Below are 17,020 nucleotides of genomic sequence, written 5' to 3'. Positions count from 1 at the left end.
TACCTTCGGTAACGCTTTATCTCGTAGAGACACAGACTAGCCACATATTCCTTATCTTAGAATTCTTCATGCAGGCGTCAGACTGAATCTGGAAATTTTTCCTCACAGTACCTCTGCGTGTAGGTAGAGGGCGCCAAGCGACTCTGCAGCAATGTCGTCCCCGGACATGACATCAGTGGAGTTCATATATTCCCTCCTCCGATGCGCTGACGTCAGTTTCTTTGGTGACTTGAAGCCGCAGAACAACGCGGAGCCACATACAAACTGGCAGTGAAATAGAAAAACAGTGCAATAGTGTATATGCCAACCAGAAAGGTAAAGAGAAGTCATGAGACGTGGCACTACCACAAACCACCCTAAACCACCCTAAGCAAGACAGAAGATGATACAGTTCGCAAGCAGGGAGGATGGGTGACTTGATAAGGAATCTGCAGCTAGTCTCTGTCTCTACCGAATAAGGCGATACCGAAGGTAAATAACTTGTTCATCTGATAGAGACAACTAGCTGCAGATTCCTCATCTTAAAATTAGATACAGAGGATTTACCGGGCTCGAGACAGAGTGTGTGAGAGAAAAATATAAGTGACTCGTACGAGAAAAGAAACTATAATTCCACTGGGGAAAAGCTAAGACATAGCTGGTAAGGAAAAGCCACCACCAGAGACCAGACAGCAACCACCACCATAGGGGAGGGAAATCTGCGAAAAAACCTGCAAGATGCAGAAATGGAACCCTGTATAGGGGCACATGAAAAAACAGACACATACGTGATATACAAACGTGTAAAAGAGGCAAAGGAGAAAGACAGGCAGAACCGTGGCATACAGCAATCTCAAAGTTACAGTGAGAGAGCACTCCCGTCAGAGAAGCAATGAAGATACCGAACGAGCACAGATAGACTGGATGGCTCCAAAGGCAGTGGACAGAGCCACCAAGCTAGAGTCCCTTGACATGGCAAGGAGGCCAAACTTGGCACCACGTAAGGAATATGAGGGGAGAAAGAACATCGAATCTGAGACCCATGAAGAGACAGTAAGACTGAAAGAGTGAGGAGGGCCTGAAAGACGTAAAAAGATGTTGAGAGACAACCATGGCACATGCAAGGCAAATAGATACTAAATATGGAGGGTGTCAACAAACTCAAGCAGCCAGAAAAAAATATATAACCATCCTGGCGGCAGAAGGAGTGAGTGACCCGACAGAATCAAGGTTCAGCAACAATGAGTAAGCGGACAATAACTCTAGAGAAGGGACCCCAGAGGCATGCCCAGAAGGGGACCAAATCATATGTCAGCAGCAAAATACCAAAACAACGGAAGGGATACCGACAACAGTAAACAAAAGATATTACACCTCCCAGGTCATCACCATAAACAAAGAGGATGAGGGACAAAAAGGGCACCAAGCAATTGGTAAAATCTTGCAGAAGCCAGTACTGGAATTAGTACCGTACCCCACCAATTAAGTGGGGGAAGAGAGGAACAGTAGAAAGTGGAGCCAGGAAGTAAATCCAAGAATAAAGGAAACCTCCATAAAGGCCAAAAAGAGAAAACGCACTGCTTGTTAAGAAGAGGGAGTACGGGAAAAGAATCCACAACATCCTGTGGAATAGAAAGCGAGACCCAGTGAAAAACAACACGGGAGGAAACCAGCCCAGGAATGAGTAGAAAGGAGCTGTCAAGAAAACAATGTGAATTAGTGGAAGTACCCTATAGTGAAATGTGCAGTACCAGGACAGTACCGCAGCATAACAATACTGTTTAAACAAAATATATATGTTATATATGAAAGGAAGCACGGAATCCCCAGAACAGGGAAGCTCGTGCCTCGAAAGGTAGAAGGTACAATCATTGAGCTAGGCTGCAATGGCTCTGGAAGAAGCGTGAGCAACAGTGGGTGCAAGAGCGACTAAAGAGTAGCAGCCCCTGATAGCAGTGGCAGGATGTGAACCCATGTCATGGGGAGCCCGTACCACCAGAGGCAGAAGACATTGCCACTGAGCCACAGCTCCCTGGTCCTCAAGGACAGTGAGTGGAACCTGCAACAAGCACAAATACGAGCCAGTAGCAGAGGAACAGAGAACCTATTGGAGAAATGGGAAAAGAAACCTTCCTAGGAAGGAACACGAGTGAAAGACTCTACCAAAAGTAGACAAGAAGTGGCTCCCGAGGGAGTACAACAATATGTGTCCACATGGGGAGCCAACGAGAAAGATGCGTAAAACAGCATCCATCACCAAAAACTCAAAGAACGAACGTCCAACCCAATCACTTAGCAACAAAGATGAACTGCAAAATGCTAAGGGCAAAACAAGAAGAGGCATGTTGGCAGTAATGTAAAACAGAAAGAAAACCACGAGCCGTGGTAGGAAAAGACCAAGCGAAGGCGGACGTTCCACCAGGAAGCAGGTGAAACGAGAAGAGGAAACCCTGCCCGTCTCAAAGCATAGATACTGCCAAGCACGGCGAAGTCTCGCCGAACAGAAACAAAAGTAAGAGAAGAAACTCACCCTGACCATTATGGTGGAGCATACTGTTACGGCTGTGGTAGTAACCCGCTGTACAGAGGAGGCTGCTCCAGCCGACGCACAAGATACGCTCCAGAAGCAGAGCACCGCTGACAGGAGCAGCAGCATAGAAATAGCGTTGTGCGCACCAAGGGAAGCGCAAAAAGATCCAACGTGGATAACAAGAGCGTAACCAACAATACAATTCTGAAGCAACCCAACTGACGCAACAAACACCATAACAAAAGAGGAGGGGTGAGGATGCCCAATCCAGAGAGGAACTTGACAGTCCTCATATAGTCGCAATAGACGATGACGTGTGCTAGGAGAGGAAGGATACTAATCCTCATCATGGGAATCATGGAAACGACGCAAGGCAGATTCTGCGTGGGTCCCAAAAAGCGCATTGCCATCAAATGGCATATCAAGGAGAGCATCTCGCACCGGAGATGAGAAGTTGGAAGTCACCAACCAAGCCCTCCGACGAATGGCAACAAAAGCAGCCATGATCCGTCCAATAGAATCGGTAGAATCCATACCAGACTGAATGGCAAGTCGAGCAGCTTGTTGACCATCTCTGAGCAAAGACTTCAGGGCAGGTCGAACATCATCAGAAAGCAATGGTAATAAACAGTCCACAGAGTCCCAAAGAGCATGGGAAATGCGTGCCCAGGAAGTCTTGGTGGAACGAAGAGCGGCACTAGAAGAGGCGAAAATATGTCTGCCGCCAGCATCCACTTGCCTCGAATCTCTGAGCGGTGCAGTTGGTGGAACCTGCTCCAGAGCAGGCACGCCTAAAGCAGTTTGAGTAACAAACCCTTAAGGAGGAGGGTGCTGACGAAGACACCAGGGGTCTGCCTGTGCCAGCCAATGCCTGTGAGAAACAGAAAGATACACCGAAGGACCAGAGACAGGCTGGGCCAGACACCGAGAAGGATGTCGAAGAGAGCCTCACAAAAAGGCAGAACTGGTTTGGTATCAGATTGATCCGGAGTTAACAATAACAACGGATCAATAGACAACTGCACCAGGAAGATGCAATCCCAAAACAGCAGAAACCTGCCTCAAAACATCTGCGAAGGCAGTGCTGGCTTCTGTCGCCAAGCCAGGGGAAGAGAGCAGGTTAGACACTGGCGAGGAGACTAGACCACTAGCACCCCCCAAAATCAAGTACCCAATCCGAGAATGAACCAGGAATGGGCCCCATAAGGGGAGTAAGAGGATGTGCAAGAGGTTCAGAAAGCGGAAGCACAGAATCCTCATTTAAAGTCTCCAGCACCGCTCATTGCATTGGTGGTAACGTCGACTGACATCGAGTGGGAGAAGCTGCCTCGAAAGCGGCGGTGTCCGACTCCGGAGAGATCAAGGTAGGCACGTCAAGTGAAGTCGACTGGTCCAATGGAGCCGTGAGGGGCGTTAGGGAAAGAGAATCAGACGAAGGCGATGGAGGTCGTACGAGGCTGTGCACCGATGCCGATCCTACTCCGGAGTCACATTCGAGAGTGTGAGCAGGCACAGAGGTGGAAACCGCCAGTGAAGACCCTGCCAAAACACTCACCACCTCCATAGGGCCCAAAGGCGCTCCAGAGGGAGGGCAAGGACCAAAGGTAGAATGGAGGGACGTGTAAAAATGTTGCATCTGGTCCATAGTCACCCCGGTGCCGGGATACGGTAGAAGAGATGGGGTCAACACTGGTGCAGAATCCACTGGAGGAGAACACCTAGGCGGAGACGCCGAAGAGCATTGCAGACCTATGTGGAGACATCGAGGGTGCAACTGAGGTCGACGGAACCATCTGAGACCAACTCCTGGAGTGTTCTCAGGACCGTGAAGATGAAGACGAACTGCGATATTGCCACGAAGAGGGCTTGCCCACCCGCGTCGCAAGGAGCTTCATACGCCGCTCCCTCAAGGACTTTGGCTTCAAACGATGGCAGGTGTTGCAGTCGTCCGCGTCATGATGAGACCCCAGACACCACAAACAGACGGAATAAGGATCCGTGGCCGACATCTGCCAGGAACAGGATCCACAGGGCTTAAACACAGAAGGCATATACACTGTTATGTATGAAGAAAGGACACAAAATACCAGACGTCGGGTAGAAAAGGCCAAATGGAACTGAGGCACTCGAGATAACGGATCCGCATTGCTGCATGGAAAAGAAGAAACTGACGTCATCGCGTCAGAGGAGGGAATATATAGACTCTGCTGAAGTCATATCCGGGGACAACGTTGATGCGGAGTCGCTTGAAGCCCTCTACCGACGTGCAGAGGTACTGCTGAGGAAAAATGTTCAGATCCAGTCTGATGCCTGGGGAAGAATTCTGAGATAAGGAACCTGCCGCTAGTTGTCTCTATCAGATTTTGTAACTCAATAGTATCCCACGTAGTATTGTGGTACACGTCTGTGCTTCAGCGCCTTGTCATGAATAGACATATAAAAGACAAAACAAAACAATGGCAAACTTCCCAGTAGTGCCAAGCATCCCATCTAAATCAAATAAACAACAATTTACTCTCCATGTGAGGAAATGCACAGTAAATGTGCATGTGATGCATACTACAAATGCATGAAACAGCATGAGAAACTGTAACCCTTATGCATGACTAAATTACTAACATTGGGCCCCCAAGGAGTAGCATGCTAACAATCCGCAAACCACATTAGTGCTTCATCTGTGGTAGTAAGCGCTATATAAAAATGATACCATTCCATAGCACACAATAAATCAGCTGAGCAAGTTTCTCCTAAGACCCAGTTATAACACGCAGTTCACAGGCTGGCTCAAAGCAGGACTGACCAAGCTTTTATCCTCCGAGGCCTATGAAATAAATGCCATTAAATAGGCAAAATTTATAAAAGCAATACTTGTTATTGAAGTGCCAAGGATAAATTTATATTATGGAATGAACAATAAAATGACATAAAATCCAATACTTGTTCTAAGGTCGAGCTTCAAGTCCAGAATTAGGCTCCAGGTATAATACGGGGTGGGGGGGCCATTGCACCAGAAAGCTTGTGGCTCTGCAGTAACATCAAGAGTATTTTTTCACACAAAAAAGAGTGACTGCTAAGGGCAGTTGCTCAACAGTATGTGCTAAGCATTCATGGAAAACGCGCCATGTGGAAAAATTACACTTGGCTGTCCACAGACATGGTGAGAAAGTTAGACCATAGAGCTGAACCAAAGTGAGATTTTTGGATTTTGTTCAAATCATCTTTGCATGGCATCAATGAAGGCCCCAATCTTAATGCTATCTAAAGATGCGTCGAATTGGATCAAAAGGCGTGCTCCTTTTATTCTAGCCTGGCCACCCAGCCTCCAGAATCAAACCACTGCCTTCAGCACATCTGCCCTTTGGAGAACCCTGGTCATTCTTTCGATGTGATGGACGCTGCACCGTCACCTTTCATTCACTGACTGTGGCATAGGCGCTAGCTTGTGGGGCGCTTGGGGCCCGGGGCCCAGGCCCTAGAAATGATTACATGCATGGGTGTGTTTTCTGGCCAGACAGAAAGCAATGGGGCTTCTGTACCTGATTGTAGCTGAAGATGAGGACACCCTGGCAGCTCAGCTCTGGAGACAAGAGGAAGGAAACCCCGTCACCCCCTCAGTACAGCCAGACAAAGACTGGTTTGTGCCAGATGTTGTAAGGTGATAAGTGCATAGACGTGTATAGGTTACAGGGAGTCATGGATATGTCAGAATTTAAAACAACCACAAAGACTCATGGGAGCGTCAGCATCATCACTTAAAATCTGCTCAAATATTTGTTTCACTTATTGAACCTGCCCTTTTAAAATGCATCGAGCAATGTTACTTTGTATTTGTTTTAAAATGTTGTCAGTCTGTGTCACTTAAAAGCTCAAACACCGCTCAATTTGTGGAAGAAACAGACATGTGGATTTACAAATGGTAAAATTACTTTCAGCGGCTCTTTACATAATTCTGTGCGTGATATCTAGTTTTAAGGGGCGCTCAGTCCCCTGTTGTAATCACTCTTTGGGCTTCTAACCACGCCCGTGCCACGTCAGCCACTTTTATTGGTTCGTGGGCTTACCTTTTTAAATCCGCTTGCTTTCATTAGTGGAAGGCATGCATACGTCATGCCTTTTCCGCTGTTTAGCTCTCCTCGGACGCACCGACCAACTACTGAAAACATACGAGGCTCGATATTTGACGTCTGGTTTCTGGACTACTTTTTCTCCTTATTTCGCAGCGCGATCTCGCTGGGCAGTAGTCCAGCGCTTTCCATGACATCAATCCTGTGTCATAGGTAATTGCACATTTGCCGATAGGTTTCACTGCGAGCAAACTTTTATTTCACTTAGTGTGTCTGCTTTGCGCTGATGGCGGCCGTCGGTTCACTTAGGTGAAACTTTTACTTTTCAGATTATATGGCAAGAAAAGTCCGGTTAGTTATGTGAAACTGTTTTACTATAAATTTACAATTTATGAGTCAAGAAAAGTGCGATTAGGAGTTAACAATGGTAATAGCTCTAACTCGAGCAAACGCGAGACCCATTGCATTGCAAATGCTTGTTTACTTTTGCTGAGCGCTCAGGAGGGTATTTCAAGGCACTATTAAAAGCAGGCGACGCAAAATCACTAATTTCCGATATCCATGAAGTAAAATTCATTCAAATAAAAATCCTCCTTTAGCAATATTTGCATAGCTCAGTGTCCAGGTCATCAGTATGCATGCGTCACTTGCACTGTATTCATTAACTCTCAACCCTGACCTTTGGAGTGCCCTGGCAGTGCCCAGCTGTGCACCTTGTCAGGCTCTCACCCAGAGAGACCCTTTGTTCTACGGTTGTGAGCAGCTTCTGAAAGAAATCCCAACACATTCAAATGTGTGTAAATGTTGCCACCTAGCGGACAGTGCTGAGATTTCGTAGAAGCGACAAAGTCCATGCATCCACTCACCTCCTGTATCTTCTATACGACCTGGCCCTGGGCCAGTGGGCTTCAAACTGGGGGCGGGCCCCCCTCCCGGGGCAGGCTCAGGTTAAGACAAGCATCATGCTTTGTTTCAAGTGATAAAAAACTGAGAAAAAGGCGGCCACTTTGTAATGGGCCATCACGGACATATTTTGTAATGCATATCCTGACTGGGAGTGTGTGAAAGTGGTAACCGGACTCCTCAGCTCAATGTTTAAATATTGATAGACATATGGAAACATAGGCAATTTAACAGAATAATTATGAAAAATTCGGGGGAGGGGGCAATGTTTTGTTTTTCTCATTGGCGACGCGGCATTTAAGAAGTTTGAAGACCACTGCCCTGGGCCATTCTGTGCCCCCTGGCTGCCTCACCCCTCAGTCTTTGCTACTGACACAGAAGAGTTCACCGGCTTATGGTGACAACCTGACGCGTCACCAGTACATCCGCAAGTCGCTTCTCTTCTGTACAAGCAACCAAAGATGGGCCTCGAAGCAAAGATTCCTTAATGCTAAAACCCCCACCTTCCGAACAAAGCAAGCTTTATATCAGTCCCTCAACCTCCCAGACACCTTCGCTCAGCCGGACTCCTCCTAGCACACATCCCGCGCGTTCACAGACGCAGAACCGGAGGTCGAACCTTCTCCCACATCGCTGCTAAAGCTGGGAACAACCTCCGACCAGTGCTTTAAATGGGACGGAACTGTCAAATACTGAGTACCGGCACTTTTTTATTTTGAGAGGGAGAGTACAGGCACATCTCAAGAAAAACGTAATACTTTTAATTGGAGAGTACCGGCACTTCTCAGAAACAAGCAGGTACTCTGGCACAGAGTACCTGCACTTTAATTTTTCCATTTCAAGCACTGCCTCCCACTACATATCACAGGCAACTCATCTCTTCTTGGGTTCTGCAAGAAGCTGGAGACCTGACTCTGAGTATATCCTCGGGCTAGCCTCACACACACTCCTGCAGAGCTCCAAGACACCCTCAAGAGTGATAGCGAGCCGTACAAGTACACACGGCATATAACTTTCCAACTGCAATGACCAACATCTGAATCACCTTAGTCTGTCCCCAAACTTCTTCTTTTTAACTCATTCTGGGCCTTCCAGAAACCGTAAAAGAGGGGGGGCATGTGCAAGACGGACAGCCCTCTACAACGTGTTCTAAATATATGTAGGAGGTGAGTAGTCTGGTGACAAATTTCTCAGTGGATCTCCATAACCACAGTACGTTGGAGACAGCCCTGAAGTCAGCATAGAGATTCGGTCAAGGTTCGCTTTTTTCAGAAAGGGGCAATCAGGTCAATTTTTAGTAGGCAAAGGAAAATTCCCAAGTTAAGGAAAGCATTTACCATGGAACAAAGTATCTACTCAGAGATGTAAATTGTCCCCAATGAAGCCTGTGGATCTGTCGCCTAGAACACAACTGGTTTGCTGGATCAGTTTTATCAGCTTGGGTATTTCTTCAAAAGAGAGCTGACAAGACATTACTGGACCTAGGAAGGAGCGTTACGATGGGGATTAAATAAGGAGAGGTCTTCTGTCTGATGGACTTGAAATAGGAGATAAATTGATTGATGATTGATGGGTGCAGTGTGGTTAAAATACAGTGATTTTTAGCAGTGAGTACAAAGAGTTCAGTGATTGGAGAACATTAAATGTTACCCTGTAAGCATCTGTTTGTAGCGTGTAGTGCTTAAGGTTAACATGCTCTGCATACGCCTGCCATCTAGTGTTCGGCTCAGACATTTGCAACTTGCTTTTGTTCGAAGAAAGTTTTTCGAGTGACGACGGGATGCACTTTGATTTTACTCTTAGTTGGCAAAGCACTTGGGCGCTGACTCCATGTTCGATTGTTTTCCACACAGCAGGTGAGAATGGTATGGATTGAACACAGTACAGTGTACAGGTGTACAGTGAAATGAAGTTAGTTAATAAGGAAGAGATTGGCAAGTAGACCCACATGCTACAAACAGATGCTTACAAGGTTGAGCATTTTCCATTCTTAGCAACGGTTGCCATGGGTACACATGCTCTATATAGACTGTAAAGCACTACTCCCCTACACACGGTGGATGATTCTGGGGTCTGAAATAAAGTCCTTAGGATTGTCTGGCCAACCATTGCTTACTGTCATGCAAGACATCATTGACTGGCTTACATTTGTCAGCTGATGGGATATTGCCTAAAGGCCACGGTTGATTTTTGCACGTAGGCTGCACCCTGTGGGTACTAGGGAGGGATTTTTTGGCTTTGTGATAGCAACCTTGGCTGGATTTCACTATCCACCAGGCAATGCTGACCTTGGAAGTAGCCTATCCCTTGTACGGTTTGCCAAAGGATATGAAGAACTGTTCAGTTTTAAGAAGGGTTTGGTCCTGTCAATGTAGTGCACATGGGTTCATTTGACATCTAGGGTGGAAATGACTCTATGCTACACAGTCTGGTTGAGGGAAAAAGAGTTTAGGTTGGTTCTGAGCACAAACCTGTCCTTGCAGACCTCAATGAAGTGTCGTTGTAGCCTGATGGCCTGCAACACACTAATGCATCTGAGATGCTATGGCCATAAGGAAAACCTATTTCCAGGAGAGGAACAGGCAAGAGCAACAGTGTGTGGGCTCAAAGGGATGTCTCATGAGTCTGGTGTGGGCCAAACTGAGATTGTACACAGGGCAGGGGGTGCTCACGGAGGGAGGATTCTTTTGAAGCCATCTACAAAGATCTTAATTATAGAGGCGAAAAAGGGAGGAATGCTCCCTGTTTTGCGTGTAAGTGGTTATAGCTGCCACATGTAGCCGCATCGAAGTGTACGCGAGGCCTGATTGCTGTAGATGGCGCAGGCGACAGATAATTTCCTGGACAGTAGGTTTAAGGGGGTCCAGGTGTTTGGATGCAATACTGGACAAATCTCTTCTACTTTGCTTCACACTAGGCTTGTGTGGTAGGTCTGTGGGATTCACATAATATGTCCATGCAATCCCGTGTAAAGCGCACGTAGCTGAACTCTAGGACCTCAGGTATCTTATCGCTTGACTGAGCTGTTGGGAGGGCTGGGTGTCCGACTTGGCGCCTCATGAGATTAGCTGGCCTGTTGGGAAGCTTCTTGTGGACATCTTGAGGAGATGTCTTGACATCTTGAGGAGTGGCGAATACCGGGGCTGAGTGGCTCACGAGGAGCCTTGTAGAATCACTGTCTGAGATGTTTGATGCATCTCTAGCACTAGGTAGGAAAAGGTGGGAGAGTTGGAAAAGCGCAGGCAGAGATCCCTTACCAATTCACCTACAATGCATTACCAAAGGACTGTGGGCACTTGGAGGCGAAGTTTGCAAATTTTGTGTTTTCGGCCGTGGAACACTGATCTATTTGAGGTGTGCCCCAGAGTTGGAGGTAATGGAGCAGGGCTTCCACGTAAAGTACCCACTAGTGGACTTGTTGATGCATCCTGCTGAGCAGGTCTGCCAAGTCACTGTTCAACCCTGGAAGGTCCTCCGCCAGAAGGTGAATGTGGTGATGGAGTGCCAAATGCCAGGTCTGCTGTGCTAGTGATTACAATGTAGAGAGTGAGTGCCATCTTGTTTTTGGAGATAATACTAGGCAGTCAAGTTGTCTGTTTTGATGATGATACCTTGCCCCGAATGAGTGGAAAGAAGGTTTTGAGACAAGGCGCATGTCAAGTAGCTTTAGATAGTTGATGTGCTACCCCCGAAGATGATGGTCTCATGCTCCATGTCTGGTTATATTGTTGAGGGGCATTCAGAGCCAATGTAGGAGGCAACCGTGGAGACTTGCAGAAGGGGTTCTAGGAAAGGCCTGCCCTGCAACAGATTGTTGCTATTACAGCACTGCAGACCACAATAGATTTTGCCCTTTACCAAACTACACCATCCCAGTGACCCTCCGTTCATGACCACTGAGCTGAAAGGCAGTCTTGCAAAAAAACTAATATGGAGGTTGGCGTGGGTTTACCAAGGCAATGCAGGAGGACATTACGCCTGGCAGACACATGAGAGTTCTGACTATGAGTTGACGACTGGGCTGAAAAAGAGGTAAGAACTGCTGGAATGCAAACACTCTCTGCAGACTGCGGTAGACTTTGGCTCTGACTGTGTTGGCTACAGACCCTAGAAAGAGCTGAATCTGGAGGGGTTTCAGGTGGTATTTAGTGGCATTTATTGTGAACACCAGATTGTGGAGCAACAAGTGTGTGCTAGGCCCCTGTGTTTGCCTGTGCTCTTGATCAGCCAATCATCAAGTTAGGGGAAAATAACGCTGCCTGCCTCCTTAATTGGTCAGACGCAAATGCTAGGCACTTTGTGAAAACCCTTGGAACAGTGGTGACTCCGAAAGGAAGTTCTTTGAATTGGAAATGGGCACTTAACAGAAAGCGTAAGTACTGTTGATCAGCAGGGTGGATGGGGATGTGAAAGTAAGCATCCTTGAGGTTTAGCATCATCATGAGATTTGCCTTGTTGGAACGGGGGATGACATCCTGCAGGTTTGTCATGCAGGAATGTTGCAAAAGGATGTAATAATTAAGAGGGCAGGACTGGCCTGAAGGAGCGTCCTTCTGGGGAACGAGAAAGTAAAGAGTAAACTTCCTTGCACCGGTGGTGAGTGGGCACAGGTTCTATCGCCCGCTTGTGAATGAGCGCTTGTAACTCTTCCTCTAGAAGGTTGAGATGTTACCTGCCTACAGTGTGGATGAGGGATGAGATGGTGGGAGGGGTTGTGAGAAGTTCTTGCCATCAGCCATGGCGAACTACTGCTAGCGCCCACCAGTGTGATGTGATACCCTCCTGGCAAGAGAGGGAATCTGGGAGTCTACCCCCAACAGGTGATGTGTGACTACGGGTGAGGGGGATGTGTTTGCCGGGGCAAGTCAGTGCTTGGAGGTTGAGGGCCCCTCTTTCTTTGTTATTATTGCGCCTGTAGGCAGCCCTGGTGAAGAGGCTGTCTCTGATACGAGGGTTGGGATCCGAGTGGGCGGCCTCCGAGTCTCCTCTAGGCTGCTCTAGAAAAAGTCTCTGGCAACCAGGGTCTAAAGAGCTCACATTGACTTAGCAATGTCGGTGTCCTTAATTTTCTCAGGCATCTCAACCTGTGGCACAGGTAGATGTTCCCCACTGAAAGGCGGGTCGAGAAGATGCTGTTGGACCTGCGGTTTGCAGGAAGAAATAAAGAGCTAGTTGCGGCGTTTGAGGAGGACACTCGCGTTCAATCCTTAGGAAGCCGCGCACGCAGCACTGAGAGCTCTGTAGATTGTAAGACTGGATACAATTTTGCTCTCTGAGATGGTTTCATCCCCTTTCTCTCTGAATTGTCCTGGGGCATGCCTGGCTAACTCCTGTATCTCCTCCCGCGTTTGCAGTCAGAGCAGGACAGAAGGCTCCCGGAGTTGGCTGTCCTCCGGTAGGTGAGAGCCTCTACCTCCAACCTTTTGTACGCAGCATCAGGCTTCTTCCTCTCATTGTTGGGCGGAGCAGCATCACCTGTGGCTTCAGCAGAAGAGCACTTGCACACAGTGTGGAGGAACAAGAAGATGGGTGGTACATGAGCCCTAATGTAGGCAGGGTCGTTAGGATCGCGCATACAAATCTTTTCAACCCTTGGTGTGACACTCGCCTTCAGTGGTTCTTTTAATGTGACGGGACGATTTTAACGTGCCCTTTACTATGGGAAGAACTGGATTGTCTGCTCAGACGTGAACAATGTTTTCACAAGGAAATAGTCTTCCTCGTGGCGGACGGACGTGTTCACCTCTTGAAAGCTGGCTGCCACTGAATCATCTCTTAGTCACCATGGTGACATTTAGCAGAAATGCCCTAATGGAGTAATGTTCCAGGGCTGGGACTCCCAGGGGATCACCGTCATAGCAGTCCAATGGCTCATCTGCAGCATCTGATGTACAGGATGGGTCACAAGTGTCGGCAGAGCTGAAGGGCCTGTCTGGGTCGTACAGGAATATGGGAATCCCTGTGGAGACTGTGGGTGGAGGCGGTGGAGGAGATGAAAAGGGCCACTGAGGTGGTGGCGGAGGAGGTGAACGTGTAGAGGTCACATGTACTTCACATTACTGTTGCCTGTCCCTATGTGTTTTGGGTCTGGGAGCATGAGAAGGCTCTGGTGCGGGGTCCTCTTGAAAGTCCAGCCTCTTCTTCCGAGGCAGAGTCTTAAAAGGTATCTGAGAAGGTGGCTTTGCCAAAATCTTCCCTGTAAGGGGATGAATAAAGCCTCTTCACCCTCGCATCCAACTTCTTCAGCAGTCTTAGTAGGATCGGCTGCTCCAAGTCGTTGGAACCAGTCTTTCACTGAGTTGTCGCCATTGGTAACAGCCTCACAGTAGAAGATGCCTTGGGCATCAAATGGAGTTGAGATGCCGGCACAATCTTGAAGGTCGACAGTCACTAAGGTCTGTGCCCTTGGACACAAATTTTGTCGCATCCAACGCCTTTGATTGTTGCCGAACACAGCCCAATGGTGGTGAGGATCTAGAAGCTCTGAAGACTTCAGGACCGGGCTTGACGCATAACCCCCTGAGGAGCAGTGCTCTACCTGTGTGTGGGGCCTCTTCAGAGATTTAGCATGTGTGTCGGCGCCCACTGCACTCAAGACCTTCGCGGAGGTCTTCATTCCAGGGTTGCCTTTGTTGGAGATCGAGTGAGCCACCTCTTCTTCCTCCTGGTCTGAGCTGCTGGAGAAGACCACCTCTGGACTGGCAATGGTTGGTGGGGTGGAACGCCTGAAGAGTCAGCATCCACACCGTCATGATACGTCAAGAGAAGCCCGTTGTATGAAGATGTTGGACACCTCAACAGAGGAATGCGAGTGCATCTTCTGATGTGCCCAACACTTGTCTGCCTCATCAGTATCGAGGGCAGAGATTACAGACCTTGTGACGGTCGGACCACAGGTACGTCATATGTCACCGGGGACAGTACTGTAAGGGCGTCCGCTCCATCACTCTGGAAGCACTCTCCACAAAGACGTCAAGGTCAACGGGGCACGCGGGCTGAAAAGGGCCCAGGTCCCTGGCGGTAGGGAATAGATAGACCAGTGTCAGTCTCTGAAGGGTGTCATCGAGTGCAGCCGGCTAAAGGTTTTTCTCATTTTTGGGTGTCGAGTTGAACTGCGTGTAAAAGAAAACAAGGGAACACGTTGAGTATCGGAGCACTGCCTGTACACGTCCGAACACAAAGCTGGAAAAAAACAATCTAACATGGAGTCAGTGCCCATGCGCACTACCAACTAAGGGTGGAGTTACAGTGCACCCCATGACCCGAAAACCTTTCTTTAAGCAAAAACAAGTTGCAAACATCCAAGCCCAACACTAGATGGAAGGAGAATGCAGAGCACATGTACCTACAGCAACACATGCTATGAACATGTTAATTTGGTCTTGTATGTGACGTCTCTCTTCTATTTATGGAAGAGGGCAAGGAGAACTATTGATTTTGCTCTGTTTCCAGGAAACGGGGAAGGTTGTACGTCTGTCTGCTACCAGTCGAGGGTGAGGGGAAGTGAAAAGGCCTCTGTGTTCCTATTCCAGGGTGAGGGGAATGGGTGGAGGGCACTTTGTTCCTTTTTTCAGGGTGAATGAATGGAGCGCGTATCTCTCTGTTCAATTCCTACAAGGAAATGAGCACAGCGCGGTCTGCTCTTCTTGCAGGGGGTGGGAAAGGGTGCAGCTCTCTCTGATCCTGCGCCAGGGGAACAGAAGGGTGAATTTCTCAGAGCTTCTGCTACAGGGATGCAGGAAGCGGAGCACATCTATTCAGATTGGTCCAGACGTGTTGTATAGACAAAGGAATACCACTTTAAAGAAGCAGGAGAGAGCACGTAGGTTGTCAAGACATTTTCATAGGATTAACTAATATATAATATGTTTAATTAGGGGGTGAGTTACTCCATCACAACGTTGACGGACATCCCGTCTGCCGAAATATAAACGCCATTATGTCCTATGGGATTTAGATTTCAGCGGATGGACTATCTGTCTGAGCAATCCGTCTGGCGAAATCTAAATCGGGCCCTAAGGTAAACACCAGGAAGTAAGGATCTGCCTTTCTGAACACGTTCCACCAGGCTCAGCGCTTTGGAGATCGCTGCCGGAGCACGGTACACAGGAGAGGGAGCAACAGAGAAATATGTGCATCAGCAGGGCCCAGCACTCGACTCAGAGGCCCTGGTTATCAGAGTTGGGACAACTGTGACATCCAGGGAGGTGCACTTTCTTAATAAAAGAATATCTGCGGTGTTGCACATCTAAGGCCTCTCCCGCAGGTCAAAAAGCGAATTCCCAGCTGGCATCTGTTCACCTCTATGCCAGGTAGAGCGGCAGGAAGCCACCTCTATGCGCCCCTAATCCAGTGACAATGGGACCTGTGACTTTATATATGGACAGGTTGCAGCTATACTTGTCCCCATTCCAGTGTAAAGTAGTGGAACTCTAGATGTCTCTACATCAAAAAAAAGTGGAAGGACCACTTTAATTGGGGAGATGGAACTGAAGTCCAGCTGACGGGAGGCTTCTATCCATCCTATTTCCATCAGGAGTAGAAGGTGGGCACTGTCATGCATGACGAGTGAAAGGAATTTACTCCAATATGTCCCTATGTCAAGGAGGATGGAACAACGGCAGCTCTATGTTTCTCTGTTTCATGGAGTGTGGAAAGAGGGTCCGTACCTGTGCATCCATGCCAGGGAGTGTGGAAGGAGGGTCCCTACATGTGCGTCTATGCCAAGGATTCTAAAAGATGGAGACCTGTAGGTCTGCCTTTGTACAACAGTGTGAAAGGAGATATTTCCATGTAATTCTGGGTAAGGGAGTGTGGCCGAGGAGTACCTCTCTGTGCACTTTTGTCAGGCAATGTAGAAGAAGGGAACCTCCAAGCGCACCTGTGGCAGGAATTGTGGAACAAAGGTCTCTTCTTGTGCCCCTGTTCCAAGGAGTATGGAAAGATGGCACCTATATGTGAACCTGTGTCAGGGGAGTATAGGAGGGGTGCACCACTATGTGCACCTGTGTGAAGTATGTGGAAGGTGGACACCTCTGTATGCGTCTATGTCCATCAGTGTGAACGGAGGGTACAGCTATGTGCACCTGTGTCAAACAGTGTAGAAGGAAGGCACCTGTGTCAGGGGAGTATAGGAGGGGTCCACCACTATGTGCACCTGTGTGAGGTGTGTGGAAGGAGGACATCTCTGCATGCGTCTATGTCCATCAGTGTACGGAGGGTACAGCTATGTGCACCTGTGTCAAACAGTGTGGAAGGAAGGCTCCTGTGTCAGGGAGAGCGGTCGGAGGGACAATCAGTGCAGTTGTGTCAAACACTGGTGGTGAAGGGCACCACAGCTCCAGGATCAGTGCAAGAAGCAAAAACCTGTTACCCATAATGACTGTAAGAGCGGAGGGGCACATTCCAAGGAGAGAGAGATTAGAACAAGAGACCTCTCCAAAATGTATGTCAAAGCATTACTAATCGTGAGAGAAACAAACACAGTGCAACCGGGGAAAACCAAAAGGACGGAGGAAGTCTCTTCTGTTGTGAAGCTCAAGAG

At 48.2% G+C, this 17,020-nt stretch overlaps 1 protein-coding gene across 10 annotated transcripts in view; it reads right to left on the bottom strand.

The window, feature by feature from the left end:
* TNK2 (tyrosine kinase non receptor 2) overlaps positions 1–17,020 on the bottom strand; it is a 372,582-nt gene that overhangs the window by 122,046 nt on the left and 233,516 nt on the right. The gene's annotated exons all lie outside the window — the stretch shown is intronic.

Source organism: Pleurodeles waltl, chromosome 11, assembly GCF_031143425.1.
Source record: "Pleurodeles waltl isolate 20211129_DDA chromosome 11, aPleWal1.hap1.20221129, whole genome shotgun sequence".
In the NCBI taxonomy this organism is placed as follows: Eukaryota; Metazoa; Chordata; class Amphibia; order Caudata; family Salamandridae; genus Pleurodeles; species Pleurodeles waltl.
Note: the sequence above shows the minus strand (reverse complement) of the source record. Positions and strands in the feature narration are given on the sequence as shown.